Source organism: Prionailurus viverrinus, chromosome E3 (genome assembly GCF_022837055.1).
Source record: "Prionailurus viverrinus isolate Anna chromosome E3, UM_Priviv_1.0, whole genome shotgun sequence".
Classification (NCBI taxonomy): Eukaryota; Metazoa; Chordata; class Mammalia; order Carnivora; family Felidae; genus Prionailurus; species Prionailurus viverrinus.
In genome coordinates, this window is record NC_062576.1 from 34,521,968 (window position 1) to 34,539,801 (window position 17,834).

General features: G+C 48.4%; 1 protein-coding gene across 2 annotated transcripts in view; it reads left to right on the plus strand.

Annotated features, from left to right (window-relative positions):
• The window catches only part of USP7 (ubiquitin specific peptidase 7), a 64,720-nt gene that overhangs the window by 8,248 nt on the left and 38,638 nt on the right, over positions 1–17,834 (plus strand). The gene's annotated exons all lie outside the window — the stretch shown is intronic.

Consider the following 17,834-nt stretch of genomic DNA (forward strand, 5'->3'; position numbering starts at 1 on the left):
CAGGCTCTGGGCTGATGGCTCAGAGCCTGGAGCCTGCTTCCAATTCTGTGTCTCCCTCTCTCTCTGCCCCTCCCCCATTCAATCGCTGTCTCTCTCTGTCCCCAAAATAAATAAACGTTAAAAAAAAAAAATTAAAAAAAAAAAAAAAGAAAGTGTGTGTCTAGACCAAGAGTATAGAGAGACCCTATTACACTGGTAACTGCCGGTCGGTCCACTCTGGTAACCAAACCCGACTTTGTGTGAAGTCGCAACCCCCACATCGAGAGCCTCCATGTGTAGTTCATAAAGTAACAGATGATCTCGCTTCTGCTGCTCATGGGGGCTGATGTTTATCCCCAGTGTTTCTCTGTTTTGCTAATACTCCTGCGAATTCAGTGCTAGAGAGGTACACCGAGAATGGGGGAGATTTTTAAAGTGATTTTCTAGAATTTCTCTGTGGACAGCTTCAGCTGTATCTTATAAGCTCAGAGCTAAGTTCTCTTTTGTTCAAAGAAGTGGATTGCGGATCATACCTACTTTGGGGTTGCAGTTAACAAATGAACTCTGAAGTCTCGCAGGGTATAATGTGGTCCGGTGTGACAGGCCCATGCTTGGGTGTTGTGGGAAAGTCACATCACTGGAAAGTTCCTACATTCGATCTTCATTGTGGTTAGGTGCACAGAGGGGCACCTGTTCGCCGGCCCTGTGCAGGGCTTCTCGTTTTTAGCCCTGTCCTCTTTGTCTTCTTGTCTGGCTTCCAGAGGGACCAGGAATGGAGGCTTGCATTCTCGCGGCAGCAGAGGTGATCTGTTGTGGTTCTCACAGAGCCTGGTTAGCGGGGCTCCTGTGTACCAGACATGTCCTGCCTACGGAGGGCCGGAGTTCAGGTGCCAGGTGGACATGTGCACGGGAGGGCCTCCGTGAAGGGCTCCGAAGGGGTGGTGGACAGGAGGTGGCCGTGCCACATAGTAGGGACGGGACTGGCTCCCCTGGGAAGGGTGAGTCAGCAGAGGCTTTCCTGAGGGGGGCACACGACCGGTTTTGAGAAGCGGGGCGCTGTGCTGGAGTCGTCGGAGGCAGATGTCGAGTAGCACAGCAGGGTTGGTCGGATCGGGACCTGTGCGTCTGTGTCCGTGGTTTAGGGTCTGTGGTAGGTGGAATAATGGTCCCCAGAGATGTCCCTGTCCTAATCCCCAGAGCCAGCAACTGTATTGCCTTACATTGCAAAGGTAAGTGTCCCTAATGGGGAGAGTATCCAGTGCTGCCCAGGTGGGCCTGGTGTAATCCTAAGGGTCCTGAGGTTGCCGTGTGGGTGGTGTGGGGTGGGAAGGCCTTGTTGGCTCTGAGGATGGAAAGGGGAGCCAAGGAATGGGGGAGGTCTCTGGAAGCTGGAAAAGGCAAAAAATAGATTTCTCGGGGTACCTGGGTGGCTCAGTAGGTTAAGTATCTGACTTCGGCCCAGGTCATGATCTCCCAGTCCCTGGGTTCAAGCCCCGCATCGGGCTCTTTGCTGACAGCTCGGAGTCTGACTCCTGCTTCAGATTCTGTGTCTCCCTCTCTCTCTGCTGCTCTCACCCCTTCATGCTCTGTCTCTGAAAAATGAATAAACTTTAAGAAAAAAAGAGGGAAGAAAAAAATAGATTTCTCCTTTGGAGCCTGCAGAAGCTACACAGCCCTGCTAACACCTCGATTTCAGCCCAAGGAGCCCAGTGTTCAGACTTTTAATCTCCAGAACAAAGAATAAGGGTGTGTTGTTTAGGCCAGTAAGTTTATAGTAATAAGTTCCAGCAGCCATCTGAAAGTCATAGCGGATCCGGGGAGGTGGGTGAGGAGCAGGTGTGTGCCCGGTATTTGTAGCTGGCCTTGAACCTGTAGGGGGCTTTGGTGAAGCCCGATGAGTGCGAGGCTGCCCACCCTCACTGAGGACCCCTCACTCTGTTCTGGGCCACGTGATGTTCGGGCTCTCCGAGATGGCTGTATCATCACCCCTGCTTCAGCAGAACAAGACACCGAGTTACTCAGGGTCAGTAATGGGATTTGAACCCGTGCAGTCTCGCCTCACAGCCGATGGCGATTCGTCAAACCCAGTAGACCCCGTGGGTCGTAAAAGACGTGGTTACTGCTTCTTAGCTGAAACACCTTTGCTGCCTTCTCCCGCGTTCCTTCCCTCGCCAACCCTGAATGGTGTGCTGCAGTCGGTCTTCCTGGTTGAGCGTTTTTGTGTGGTTCACCACACGCTTTGAATATAGAAAGTAGCTCACTGCCAGAAGTGCTTGGGGTCACGTGTACAGTTCAGCAAGTGGATGTGTGGGTCAGGAAGATATAGAGCAGAATATTATGTGCTTTTAGGGCAGGTGCCTCCCTTCTTGCGAGAATAGAATTGAAGTAACTGAGTCAGGTATTCAGTAACTGTTACATACTGAGATCCCTAGCTGAAATGGATCATCCCTAAAGCAAACCATTTGGGACTCTGGGTATATGGAGAGATGAAAAGTTGAGAAGGTTTATTAGCAGGGGCTCAGGACGTAAACATACTGCATTTCAGAGTTTCTGATTCTGTGGAGCTGGGTACCAGAGCCCCAGATTCCTTTTCCTTTGTTTAATATTTTTTTGTTAAGCTAAAAAAAAATTTTTTTTTAATGTTTTTATTTATTTTTGAGACAGAGACAGAGCATGGGCGAGAAAGGGGCAGAGAGAGAGGGACACAGAATCCGAAGCAGGCTCCAGGCTCTGAGCTGTCAGCACAGAGCCCGACGCGGGGCTCGAACCCACAAACGGTGAGATCATGACCTGAGCCGAAGTCAGACGCTCAACCGATTGAGCCACCCAGGCGCCCCCCCCTTTAATGTTTGTTTATTTTTGAGATAATGCCAGCAGAGAGAGGGGGAGGGGCAGAGAGAGGGAGACAGAGGGATCAGAAGAGGAGTCCGCGCTGACAGCAGCAAGCCCAATGTGGGGCTCAAACTCACAAACTGTGAGATGGTGACCTGAGCCGGTTGGACACTCAGTGGCTGAGCCACCCAGGCGTCCCAGAGACCCAGATTCCTTAACAAGGTGGGTGCTGAAAGAAACGGGGTGACCTAAGAGGCCATCCTCCTTGCCTCATAGCCACCACCTAGCCGTGTGGCATTGCTTTTATGGCATATATTGAATATTTGGGGGGGGGGGGCCCTCTTCCCCTGACAGGGAATACGAAGGGAGAAAAAAAAAATAGACACACACACACAGACACACACAATTTGTAGGCTTTGGGGAGCATGTTTAGTTTGGAAAGTGATGGCAGCAGTCAACATCTATAGAATAGTTTTAAGAAACCCTAACATGGCTTGATGCTAGTCTTTGCATCTTGGACACAGCCGTGCGCTCTCACCAACCATAGGTGGGCGCTGGTGGTCCTCTTGGTGGCTGGCTCCGCTCCAGTGCCGTGGGGTGATGTGAAAAGCACGGTCCCTGCCCCTTTAAGTCTTCAGGACAATTCGCTTGGTTGTTAATTACCTTGGCGTGTATATGGGGAAGGGGAGAACTGGCACTGCAGATCTAAACGTTTTAGGGTCAGTAGTTCTTGGAAATCAGAGGCTCTTATTTAAAATCTAATTTCTATTTTGATGAAGTTAGGTCCAATCATTTTTTAAAATTGTTTCTTAATGTTTTATTTTTTTGAGAGAAAGAGAGAGACAGAGCCCGATCAGGGAAGGGCCAGAGAGAGACAGAGACACAGAATCCAAAGCGGGACCAGGCTCTGGGCTGACATCAGGGAGCCTGATGCAGGGCTCAAACCCGTGAGCCGTGAGATCATGACTTGAGCTGAAATTGGATGCTTAACTGACTGAGCCACTCAGGCACCCTGGTCCGATCAATTATTTGAAGGTCTCTTGGTTTTCTTGAAGTACCCTTTTCATTTTGGGTGTGTTATCAGAAGCCGTTTGGTCGTATGATTGTGCGTTAGAGCAGAAAGTGTCTGTCATGCCCCTGCTCTACTGATGAAGAAACCAAGGCTCTGAGGGATGGAATGATTTCTACATTCACACTGACCAGTGTTGTAGCCAGTATTCACTCATGACTGAGTGGATTTAGGCTAATAAAAATTAAGTAAAATTAAACATTCAGTCACTTAGTCTCACGAGCTGTCGTTCGAGGGCTTCATAGCCACCACATGTGGGTCGTGGCTTTGGTATTGGACAGCGCAGCTGTCTATGGAGAATCTCCATTAGCACAGAAATTTGATGGGCAGGGATGCTCTGGACCCAACCTGTGGACTGGATTTTAGCTCTGCTTCTCTAGTGCGCACTGCCTTGAACAGGATCATCTAGAAGAATGGGAAACCGAGCATTTTCTTCTGTCATTACTTAGGAAGAAGGTTCCCCAAACCGGCTCATCATAGTGCATACCTGCTGGTAATCTTGGAATCACTGCTCAGGCACTGGGGATAGGGGTGGTTTCTCAAAGATGAAGAGGTGATAAGATGTCTTTGCTTAAGGAAAGTCAGCAGGATGTAGATAGGTCCCGTGAGCACAGAATTCGTGCAGGATACAAAGTGATGAATGCCACAAGAGGTGAGGAGATAAGGCTCTGGAGGTGGAGAAGAGAAAGATTAAGTTGGCTGTGGAGGAAGCAGTGAGGTCTGGTGCAGTGGTGTGGAGAGTGGGGTAGGAGGGCTGGCTGGGTGGTTAGGGTTTGAGTTCCAGGGAATTTGAGGTGAGAGCCAGAGGCAAGGCTTCCAGTAGGTGAAAATAGAGGCATCTTTGTATTTCCCGATATGTTCTTTGTGGTATAATTAACACGCTGCGTGGTGTTCTTTCCTTTTCTCCCCATCAGACTTTGAGATCAGGGGAGTAGGGAAGAGTGGGTCATTTGCTGTGCCTCCACAGTTTCTCTCCCACGTAGTACAAATAATCAGGTGCACTGCATTTTTGTATTTTAGTTTCAATCAGATGGGAACACGCCACAGTATTTGCTCTTAATTTTACCTGCTTTGGTAACAGTTAATGGAGGATTAGATTTGCACCTGCCCTTTTGTAAGTCTTTTTGATAAAATGTGTTAGTCACCATGATTTGAAAACAATTTTGTTTGTTTATTTTTGAGAGAGAGCAGTAGCAGGGGAGGGGCAGAGAGAGAGAGGGAGACACAGAATCTGAAGCAGGCTCCAGGCTCCAAGCTGTCAGCACAGAGCCCGACTCGAACTCACAAACCGCGAGATCATGACCTGAGCTTAAGTCAGATGCTTAACCGATTGAGCCACCCAGGTGCCCCTAGTTAAGTTTTTTAAATGTTTTTTATTTTTGAGAGAGCAAGAGACCGAGTTGTGCGCAGGGGAGGTACAGAGAGAGAAGGAGACACAATCTGAAGCAGCCTCCAGGCTCTGAGCGGTCATCGCAGAGCCCAATGTGGGGCTCGAACTCACAAACTCATGACCTGAGCCAAAGTTGGACACCCGTCTGATGTAGCCACTCAGGCACCCCCAAATTTCGAACATTTTCGTTACTCCGAAACGAAATCCTGTACTCATTAGGGACACTCCCCATCTCCCTACAGCCTAGGCAGCTGTCCGGCTCCTCTTTTTCAGATTTGCCCCTTCCGGGCCTTTGGTATAAATGGGATCCTGCATTGTGTGTGGTCTTTTGTGTCCAGCTTCTTGCACTGAGTATCTCATCTTCAAGGCTTCTTCATGTTGTAGATGCGCCAGTGTTCCATCGAATGGGACCTCACCGTGATTTCTGTTGGAGCAAGAGGATGTGCGGGCTCCCACGATTCTGTCATCTGTAGTAGGTTTTATTTGATACGTTAAAAATTTTTTTTTCCTTTTAGGGTTTGGTTATTTTCCAGCGAGCGAGAGAGACAGAATACGAGTGGGGAGGGGCAGAAAAGGAGGGAGACCCAGAATCCCACGTGGGACTCTAACTCAGAGACCGTGAGATCATGACCTGAGCCGAATTTGGACACTTAACTGAGCCGCCCAGGCGCCCCTTATTCAGTATGTTTTAAGGGGACTTGGAACCTTTCTGTGGCTGTGTATGTGCTTCACTACTAAATGAATGAACCGGGTGGCGCAGGGTGGGGCTCTCGGTGTCATTTGAGGGTTCAGTCAGAGCAGCAGCGGAGATGAGGGGTTGGTTAGATTTTACCATGCACAACTGTGGGCGCCGCTGACCATCTGGTGACAAGGGATCTGGTGCTCGTGTCCATCGGTGTGGGGTCTGCGGGGAGTTGAATGGGAAGCAGGGTGAGTGAGGCCGAGCTGGAACCGCACCCCTGTGGGCCTCTCACCGCTTCCAGCTGCCGCTTCCAGGTGCCCTTCCCGAAGGGCCCCGAAGGCCGAGAAACCCCCAGGCATAAAGGAATGTGGGCTCCTTGACTGCTGCCTTCCAGGTTGCGGGCATGGTGGCTCCCAGGTGGGAGCTCTGCAGAGTAGAGTAGGGCTTGTGATTCCAGTTTTGCTAGCTCCGCACAGCGCACATCCCCACTCGGTCTGGTCTTTGGACTCAAACGTTTTTTGCTGTCAGGATCCTGTTACGCTTTTTAAAGAGATGAAAACCCCCAAGAGCTTGAAGTAGGTGGGTTGTGTCTGTCATCGTTTGCCATATTAGAAACGAAACCTATGACCCGTCTTCGTTGCTCATTTAAGAATAACAAACCATTATGTGGCAACACGAATAATGTATGTTTTACAGGAAATAAATATTTTCCCAAACCAAATTTAATGACGAATGGCATTATTTTTACATTTTTACAAATGTCCTTATTGTCTGGCTTAATAGAAGGCAGCTGGGTTCTGTGCTCTCTCTGTTCTCTCAGCTTCTGCTTTCTGTCACTTGCTGCAGTGTATTGTGGCAGAAGCAGAAAAGCCAGGCTCACAGAGGCGTCTAGTTAATACAGGGGACAGTAGGTTAACAGCCTGTTCAGATAGTCACTTCTTTGGTACCACACCCAGCTTTGGTAGCTTTTTTTTTTTTTTTTAACGTTTATGTATTTTTGAGACAGAGAGACAGAGCATGAACGGGGGAGGGTCAGAGAGAGGGAGACACAGAATCTGAAACAGGCTCCAGGCTCTGAGCTGTCAGCACAGAGCCCGACGAGGGGCTCGAACTCACGGACCGCAAGATCATGACCTGAGCCAAAGTCGGCCGCCCAACCGACTGAGCCACCCAGGCGCTCCTTTGGTAGCTTTTTAAAGTTGACTGCACTGTGCCAGTTCGAAACCCTGCAGATCGCTTTTCTGTTACATTAAAATTCACTGTTCTGTCTTGTACTTTGAATGGACCTGTTCTATGCCATTCGGTGCTCATTTGGAAAATATTGATTCACTGAGTTGTCCAGGTCTTGTAAACGTTGACACATTTTATTGTGCAGCTGCATTTTAAAGCATCGAGCGTAGGGGCGCCTGGGTGGCTCAGTCAGTTAAGCGTCCGACTTCGGCTCGGGTTGTGATCTTGTGGTTCATGACTTTAAGCCCCGCGTCGGACTCTGTGCTGACAGCTCAGAGCCTGGAGCCTGCTTCAGACTCTGTCTCCCTCTCTGCCCTTCCCCTGCTCACACTCTGTCTCTGTTTCTCTCTCTCTCAAGGATAAACATTAAAAAGATGAAAAAAAAAAAACAAACCAAAACATTGAGGGGGGTGCCCGGGTGGCTCAGTCAGTTGAGCATCCGACTTCTGCTCAGGTCATGATCTCGCTTGATGGGTTCAAGCCCCACGTTGGGCTGTGTGCTGATAGTCTGGAGCCTGCTTTGGATTCTGCGTCTCCCCCTCTCTCTGCCCCTCTCCCGCTCATGCTCTGTCTCTATTTCAAAAATAAATACATTAAAAAAAATAAATAAAACATTGAGTGTAAATGCATAAAATATCCCATTCATGTTTTATGCCCTTGTGCCTTGCTGTTACCTAATTGGGAACAGGGTTGTCCTTAGAGTTCTAGGAAGCTCATCGAGACAAAGAGGGCAGTGACTTTTTGTTGTGTATGAAAAGTCTTAATACTTTTCGGCGGAGTGGGTAAAGAAGGTTGGGTGGTAACTAGGGTGGCTGGGTGGCCGCTGTGTGCGTATGAGCTAATGCCATGGGGCAGGAGCAGGCAGGAGTGGGTGTCCCTGCCCCCCCCCCCCCCCCAGCCCCTCGCGCAATGTGGAAGCACCGTGACTGGGGAGTGGACTCCAGAACAGCTTTCCCCCTACTTAAAGGTGTATACAAGATGATGCTGTTATGATCAACAACAGATTTCGTGAGCGTTCAACGAGGGAGGGCTTAAGCCAAAAACAACTTGTGATTTTGATTATTTTCCTTCCTAGTCATAATGGCGACCATTCCACTTGTTAATATTTATTGTTTTTATCTCCCTCCCCCACTTTCTCCAGTTTCCAGTAGCTTGTGTGGAACGGAGCTTGTGTGGAATTCTTGGGGAAATCAGTCTGGATTTAAACATTGCTCGTAAAACGGCACACCTTGTTAAATGTGCTTCAGTTTATTGGCGCGTTTGTGCGGGTTAGGAAACCAGTGTTTCGGTCGATACTTTCTTTCACTTCTGTTCTGACCTCCCGCTTCCCTGGTTCCTTGCCACCTGCAGCTCCCTGTCCCCCAAGAAGAATAAATTTTGATGCAAACATTCGTGTACTGCTTTGTCGAAGACCATCTGAAGGTCTTGGGGCAAAGAAGGTTCAGACTCTCCATCTTTTCTATAAAATCTTTTAGTTCTTTTTTCCCTAAGAGTTAAGAGATCTGAAACCATACATCAAGGGAGTATTTGAAGAGTCAGTAAATTATTTCTTCTCTCTGCCCTGCAGGTGATTTTTTTCCCTTTTGGTTTTTTAAGTTACTATAAAGTAAGATTGACTTGGGGAGGGGATTCTGCGAATTTAACAGCTGTATAGATTTGTGTCACCACTGCCACAGTCAACATGCACAATAGTTCACTCACTGCATGACCCCCCTCAAGTATTTCCTGTGCAGTTGCATCTTCCACCTGATGGGACCCCTGGCAACCACTGTTGTGTCCTCTGTCCCCTGTGGGTTTGTCATTTTGCAGATCTCATGTAAATGGGATCGCACAGCATGTAACCTTTTAGACTGGCTTCTTTCTTCAGGGTGTAGCATCTGGGTTCGGTGTGTCAGCGCTTCATTTCTTTTTATTGCCAAGCAGTCTTCCTTCCGGTGTATGGACGTACCACTGTTTATCCGTCCTCCCACTGCAGGACATCTGCATTGCCTCCAGTTATGTTTGGCAGTTATGAATGAAGACACTCTAAATATTAGTGGCAGGTTTTGTGTGGACATGAGTTTTCCTTTGTCTAGAGTAAGACGCAGAGTTGTTGGGCCATATGGCACAGTATGCTTAGCCTTACAGAAGCTCTTACTTACCCAGACTGCTTGCCATCCTGCATCCCATGCCAGTGTACGAGAGAGCCAGCTGACCCACGTCCTTGTCGGCACTTGATATTGTCGGTGTTTTAGGTTTTAGTCATCCTAATGGCAGTAGTATCTCACTCTGTTTTTTTTTTTTAAATTTTTTTTTTAACGTTTATTTATTATTGAGAGACAGAGAGACACAGAGCGTGAGCAGGGGAGGGGTAGAGAGAGGGGGAGACATAGAATCTGAAGTAGGCTCCAGGCTCTGCGCTGTCAGCACAGAGCCTGATGCGGGGCTCGAACTCACAAACTGCGAGATCATGACCTGAGCCGAAGTCGGTCGCTCAACCAACTGAGCCACCCAGGCGCCCCTCTCACTGTGGTTTTAATTTGCACACACCTAAGAGCTGACGGTCAAACAACTTTCCACGTGTTGATTTGCCATCCCTACACCCTGTTGGAAGTGTGTGTTCAAGTACGGGGTTGTTTTACTCCAGTCAGATGTTGAGAGCTCTTTGTGTATTTGGGACACAAGTCCTTTGTCAGAGAGGCAACTTGCACATGAATTTTCTCCTAATCCGTAGCTGTCTTTTCTCTTAATGGTATCTTTCTGGAGCAAAACTTAGTTTTAGTGAAGTCTTATTTGTTGCAATGTTCTTTTATGAATTCTTTGCCCCACGCTGTGTGTTTTCTTCTTAAAGCCTTACATTGTTAAATTTTATATTTGTATCTAAGGTCCATTATGAGTTAATTTTTGTGTAAGGTGTGGGTTGAGGTTCCTTGTTTTAGTCTGTGGACGTCCAGTTGTTCCTTTACCATTTGTTGTAAAGACTATCCCTTTTCCGTGGTCACCTTTCCCAAAAATAGTAACATTTGTGTGGGGGTCTGTTTCTGGACTCCCCACAGTTGCATGCATCTGTGTGCTCATCTCTTTGCTAATACAACACTAGGATTCCTTTGCTTGTTGTGTTGATTACTGAAGCTTTAGAGTGAGTCGAATCAGGTGTAATTTCTCGGACTGTGTTCTTTCCAAAATGGTTTTATTGTCTGTATTCCTTTCATCTTTCCATGAAAACTTTTTGCTTGTCTGTAAGTATAAAAAAATCCTTTTGGGATTTTGATTGAAATTGTGTTCAAACACAAAGACGGATTTATGGAAAACTGACATCTTGAGTAGGAGTCTTTCAGTCCATGAACATGGTATGCCTCCGGTTCTAATGACCTTACCTCTTGGAAGTCCAGTTTTCACAGGGGATGTTTCTTGTGCATAGCAGTATGGTCAGGGTCTACACTGGTTTGTAGACTGAAGTGTCCCCCCTCCCCCCCACCTTTTTAAACAAAACCAGAATTCCTTCGTTATTCTCTGAGAAACTAGTCTTCCTCTCACAAATTTATTTATTTATTTAGTTTTTAGAGAGAGACAGAGCTGGGGAGGGGCAGAGAGTGAGGGACACAGAATCCCAAGCAGGCCCCATGCAGAGCTCAAAGTGATGAACCATGAGATCGTGACCTGAGCCAAAATTAAGAGATCCTTAACCAACTGAGCTAACCAGGCACCAGCCTCCACCCCCCACCCCCCAAATCAAACAATTTCTGTGGCCACTAGTGTTTTAAAAGGTCTTGGATTTGTCTGTTTATTGATAGCCCTGATGGGTCCCCTCAAAAGGAAGATGAGAAGAAGGTGGGGTGAATGGTGGTCGGCCTGCATCAATGTGTAAAAGAAATCAAACAATTTAGTCTTCTGTTCTAGGTTGCTGTTTTTTGCTTATTAATTTATTATTATTTTTTACATTTGCTCTGCACTCAACATGGGACTTAAATTAATGACCCCAAGATTAAGAGTCGCATGCTCAACCAACTGAGCCAGCCAGGTGCCCTTCTTAAGTTGCTGTTGGTGGTTTTATTCAAATAAATGAACCCATTTGAAATTGGTTGTGTTTGACTGCTTTTTAAAAGTTTTAATTAGCACAATCAAGAGTTTGCTCTCCCCGTGTCTGAACTCATCCTCAGCCCCTAGACTGCCTTCTTTGTAACCAGTTCTTCAGGAAAACCCACACATTTAAGTAGATGCTGCCATTCGCCACGGTGTAAAGAGAACTTTCAGGACTCCATTCCCTCCTGACTCCAGGTGTGCAACTAGTGTGTCATCTTTTTCCTTCTCTGGTGCGTTTTCTAAGGACTCTTGGACTGGTGTCCTGCCTTAGGAAGTATTTGGGTTGTACCTTTTGCACCATGGTTTGCTTTGCTGTGTGTGTGTGGGGGGGGGTGGTGCACGCGCCTCTTGTGTTTTTACTTTTGGATGAGGTAGTGCATATTCTCGGAACCGTTCAAATGACACGGAAGCCAGAAGGCAAGGAGAAAGTGCCCGATTCCGTGGAAGTAAACGTGCACATAGCGTATGGTGGGTCTTCTGTCCCAGGTAACACACACATAGCCTTACTCATTGTGTAAGGACATCCTGGTGACCCACTCGGTGATTCGTGTCTCTTGGTGGGCATCTCCCCTCGTGACCGTTTTACTTTCCTCAAAACTACATGAATGTAGAGTGGACTTCACACATGAGTCAGTTTTGTAGATCACTGAACATTTAAAATACCAAAATGTTGCATATTCATTTTAGAGGAATGCTGCAGGAAGCCGAACAGTTCCGCTCCAGCTGGTGTGGCTCAGTTGTTCACTGTGCACGCCATTGACCCTGCGTAGCCTCAGAGACCATTGTGATTTCTGGAACTGTTTTGTCCCCACACAGAATGGCCCGTTTCTGTTAAGATTTTGTCTCTGCCTTTTGCATCCAGCTTTATCGAGCTCTAATTCGCCCTGTAGGTCATTCATTCACTGCACGCAGCTCAGTGGCTTTTAGTGTATTTACGGTTGTGCACCGTCACCACGGTCCGTTTGGGAAGATTCTGACACCGCACAAGCCCCTGCACTCCTGAGCTGCGACCCCTCCAACCTCCCCATCTCCCCAGCTCCGGGCGAGCGCTGATCACCGTTCTGTAGATTTACCTGTTCTAGACACTTCATAAAAATAGAGCCATTAACTTCTCTGTAAAAAAATGGTGCTTCAGTGTGAAGCCTGTGCTTGTGGAGATCTTTGGACATGGATGCTAGTTTTCTTTGGAATGGGTTCCTAGGAATGACATTTGAGTAAAAGGGTATTTGGCATTTTGGTTTGAATAAATACAGCCTCTAGGTCGGATAGTTGACAGCCTTTTGACCCCACTCGTTTTGTGAGACCCACAGCATCAAGGGGGCATTTCCAGTATTTTTCACTGTTAAGCTGTTAGATGGAAATGGTATCATGTTAGTGAGGGAAGTCGAGCATGTTTATTAATCGTTTGTAGTTTATAGGAATTTCTCCTCTGTGGTAGTTGGATTGATTGTTGTTGATTTTTAGGAACTGTGTGTGTATTCTGGCTGTTAATCCTTTGGCCGTCGTGTGACGCAAATACTTCCTGCCTCTGTCCTGTGGCTTCCATGAGGCTGGGTCTCTGCTGGGCCTGCTGGGACTCACCTTTTCTTTCCCGCCGGTGGTCTGTGCTATACAAGTTAGTAGTTAGTGCCGCAACCCTAAGCTCTTCGGTGGTGCAGATCGCAGGCCCCTCTCCGCGCCAGCCAGTATGCACGCCGGCCGGCAGAATGTGGGACGTGACTGGCAGTTAGGGCCATCCTCTAGGGGAAAGGATGGTTTTTACATAATCACACTAACCTGGAGGTCCCAAACAAATATTTTTATTTAAGGTACACGAATTTATATGTGGCCGTCTTTGGGGCTTTTATTTTCATACTCCTAATTTAAATCAGGATTCAGAGCGTGAAGCTAACTGTCAGGTTTCAACACAGGGGGTCTGCACTGAACCTTCAGGCTCTGTGACTTACAAGCTGTGCGGGCACTGGCCTTGGCCCCTGCGGTGGCCCGCCAACGGCAGAGGACCAAAGCAGGCCCTGGTTAGTAGGCCAGGACCGTGATCTGGAAATGGGCTCCCAGCCAGCCTCATGGGGGATGGGTGTAGCTACATTGTGTATAAAATCAGAAAAGTAATGAAAGCAGAGCACTTTGGAGTGGTGGTATTGATTCGGCCATGGTTTCATTGTTAACGATACCTCCAGCCTGGCAGGCTAGCCCCAAGGGGCAAGCTAGTAAAAACCAGTAACAAAACAAAACCCCCTCTTCCGCATCCATCCTCGGTGGCTTGGCAGAGGAGCTTCTGACGGAAATAAGGAGCTCCTGACGGTCATGGGACCGACAGTCTCGACTCCACGGCAGCAGACCTGGCCTGAGCAGTGGGCTGAGCGGCAGGAACTGACAGCCTGCACAGCGGGGAACATAGGAGAAAGAAATTCAGAGTCCTTATCGGAGCCTTCAGGGCCCTCCATGGCCTTGGCCCTGCCCTCCTTCTCCGTGGCCCACTGCCCTTGACCCTGTTCGCTGAATCCAGAATAGTGTGCTTCTTTAGGATGTCTGACAGCCGGGCTCCTTTTCGTTCCGTGGTCTTTACCCACGTGTCATCCCTTCCTTCGAGCCTGATGGCCCCGCGGCTCCCCTGTACTCTGTTTCCCCCTCTGTTGGAATTCTTCCCTCTTGTCTGCTCCCGCAAGAAAGGAGCACCAGGAGACCGAGGTGGGGGTGGGGGGCTTATCTCTGTGCTCCCTCCAAGTCCCAACCCAGCGCTTGGCACATATGAGATACTTGATAAGCAGGTTGGCTCACTGGGTGCTGGCTCCACCCAGCCCCCCCTGGAAATGGATGCCCTTACCTCTTGAGCTCTTCCCGCTCTTCCTGCGTTCAGCAAAGAAGTAATTAAAACATTGTCTTAGTTAGTAGTTACTTTAATTGCAGGCACACAGGGCCTGCCTGTGTTCTAGGGACAGATGTTGAATCCTGGGTAATGTCATGACAGTGGATTAGAAAGGATCTTTTTGGGGGCACCTGGGTGACTCAGTTTGTTAAGCTTCCACCTTCGGCTCAGGTCATGACCTCACGGTTTGTGAGTTCGAGCCCCATGTCGGGCTCTGTGTTGACAGCTCAGAGCCTGGAACCTGCTTTGGAGTCTGTGTCTCCCTCTCTTCTGCCCCTTTCCTGCTCTCTTGCTGTCTGTATCTGTCTCTGTCTCTCTCTCTCTCTCAGAAACAAACATTAAAAAAAAAAAGAAGAAGAAAGGATCTTTTTGAAGCACAGTTGAAGTTTTCCATCTAGGACCACGTTCGGAAACTGCCTTAATTTTGTATTTTTTTAAAAAAATTGTTAATGGTTATTTATTTTTGAGAGAGACAGTGCGTGAGCAGGGGAGGGGCAGAGAGAGAAGGACACACGGAATCTGAAGCAGGCTCCAGGCTCTGAGCTGTCAGCACAGAGCCTGACGCGGGGCTCGAACCCATGAACCGTGAGATCATGACCTGAGCCATCAAGTCAGATGCTTAACCCACTGAGCCACCCAGGCGCCCTGGAAACTGCTTCTGAGAGGCTTCCCTTTCCTCCCCAGGCACAGAGAGTGACAGGAAAGCATCTGTGTTTCTCACAGCCCCCAGGCACGTGGTCTTTGTAACTGGGGAGGTGAGCATAGTCAACAGCCAGTGTTCCTGGTCAGTACCCGCCTTGTTCCACTCAGTGGCTGTTGGGGGGGGGGGGGGTTCCCTTTAGAAATCACTGAGTCCTGGAATAGAGGAGGCGAGTTGCAGCTGCAGAGTTATTGGGACCCACCGTCCTCACCTTTAGTGTCTCCTTGGTTGATCGCCACCCCCTTGTGACCTCCGGGTTCTGTTCAAGGCCTGGAGATGGTCCATGGTTCTGCCTGAGGCCCAGCCTTGCCTTAGAAGAATCCTCCACAGGGCCTGGCATTGACTCCACAGCAGCTGAGGCTTCCCGCGCTGCTGCGTGTTTGCCCGGACTCTTACCCAGGTCTTAGGGGTTCTGGTTTCTTAGGGAGTATGCCATCTCACCATGGCCTGTGAGTCCCTGATTCTGGGGATGTCCTTGGAGCACCCGCCTCCCCAGCCCCTACACGGGGGGGCTGTTTGGGACTGCCCACCCCCACCCCCACCCCCACTTGCTGGATCCCACAGATGAGTCACCTGCTCTGTCTCCCTGTATAGCCAGACTTCAGCGGCTGTACTCTCTGTCTCAGTCGTGCTGAGTGCATCCTCTGTGTCTCCCTGTTATCAGCTGTCATTTTGCTCCTCCGGGTGAACTTAGAGCTAGGTTCTGTACGTTAGGATTCATGCTGTGGACCAGGACGTCAAGATGTCAATTGTAGTTGAATTCTGCAAAGCAAGAGTGAAGGAGCTGTGTCTGAGTTGGAAGAGCTCTCCGGAACAGCGTGTGAGCGTAGTGCAGGACACAGGTGTTCTGATGTATTGCTGGGCATTAATTGGCAGCGTTGTGGGTCTTGGTGTGTACGTGTGTCTTAGCGCAAGTGAACAGGAGTAGGATTAATGTGTTACTAATTGCCATTGGAAAGAGCTTGGATAATGACTTGGGGGGAGGGGTCCCACGAGTTTGAGAAAGACTACCTGGTGTTAAATCGTAGCCCAACAAAAGTCACAGTACAGATCGTCGCACCATTCATTGGCAAAAAACAAAACCCGCCTGGAGGCAGTCCTTGTCAGGGAATGGTTGAATAAATCGTGATATGGTATGGTGCTATTCAGAATTAAATTAATACGCATATTTATGTGCACCGACTTGGGGTAGCTCTAGTTTATTCGTGCCCTGTGAATACCGTTTTGTGTTCAGAAGAATTTCACGTACGTTGTTGCACATGCATGTATATGAGCCTTGAGGAAACCTGGAAGGGGGCGCATGAAACAGTGGCTTCCTTCATGTTAGGAGTGGAGTGGAGGAGTCCTTATTTGCCCATCTTCATCCTGTACTGCTTGCCTTGGTGCTGTTAGCATTTCATTCTTTGAAACCCAAAAATAAAAGTAAATAATAGAACCAGGACCTGCACAAAAATGTTTATAGCAGCTTTATTTCCAATAGCCTCAAATTGGAAACAACCCAGCTGTTTGCAGGTCAGATGGTATGTCCCTGCCGTGGAATCCTACTCAGCGATGTAAAGAAACCAGTTGGTGACCTGAGTCTCAAGGGAATTATGCTGAGTGACAGAAGATGTTCCAAAAGGTTGTATGCCACATCCATTTATGTAACATTCTTGAAATGACAAAAATAGGGGATGGAGATTAGTTGTTGCCGGGGGGTTGTGGGAGGGGGGGTGCACACTGGGAGCTGGGTGTGGCCATGAAAGGGCAACCCAAGGGTCCTTGTGTGGGACCCATTCACTGTCTTGACTCTTGGACACATAGACCTACTTGTGTCTTACAACTGCAAGTGAACAGGAACAGGATTAGCATGTTGCTTCGGCACCAGTGTCCTGGTTGTGAATTACATAGTGCTATGATTTTGCAAAATGGTACCAGGGGAAACTGGGTAAAGGGAATTGGATCTTTATTCTTTCTTTTTATTTTATTTTATTTTTTTATCAAAGAAAAAATTTTTTAACGTTTAGTGTTTGTTTTGGGGGGGAGAAAGAGACAGAGTGTGAGTGCGGGGAGAGGCACGGGGGGGTGGGTGGTGGTGGAGGCAGGCACAGAATCCAAAGCAGGCTCCAGGCTCTGAGCTGTCATCACAGAACCTGATGTGGGGCTTGAACCCACGAACTGTGAGATCATGAAACTTTTAACCGACTGAGCCACCCAGGCACTCCTAAAAAAATTTTTTTTAATGTTTGGTTTGTGTGTGTGTGTGTGTGTGTGTGTGTGTGTGTGTGTGTGTGTGTGAGCACGATCAAGTGTGAGTGGGCAAGGGGCAGAGAGAGGGAGACAGGATTGGAAGCTGGCTCCCTAGCTGACAGGAGAGACCCCAGTGTGGAACTTGAACTCACGAACCATGAGATCATGATCTGAGCCAAAGTTGGCCGTTTAAAGACTGAGCCACCCAGGTGCCCTGGATCTCTATTATTTTTATAGTAATTGTGACTCTGTAATCTCACAGTATGTTTAATAAGGAATGGAATCAGCCTGATCTGATACAAATTTGCAGGAGTACGGGTCATGCTGAGAGTAGGCACTTAAAAAAGCACATAAAGAAATTCAGCCTTTCCATAGCGTTGTCTTACTTTATTCAGGACCTCTTCCTTCTTTATTTCTTCTTGACTGGTGCCTCTGGGCTCATTTGGGGGCTCCAGTGAACTTTTAGTTTGTCTAAGGGGTGAGCATTTCTCCTTGAGGACAGACCACGTGGGCAGACTCAGTCTTGAGGAGGAAAAGCAGAGAATGCAGACAGGGTTCCCCTGGCAGCGGTGCCCCTCACATCCAGCTGTAACCCGAAGCCAGTGGGTCCATGTTAAAGAGGACTTGTGGTCTTCACCTGAGAATGTTTGCTCTGGGCCCGCATTTATTTATTTTGAGGGAGGGAGAGTGTGCATGTGCGGGCATGGGAGAGGGGGCCGAGGGAGAGAGAGAATCTTAAGCAGGCTCCACCTTCAGCGAGGAGCCCATCTTGGGGCCATGATGACCATGACCTGA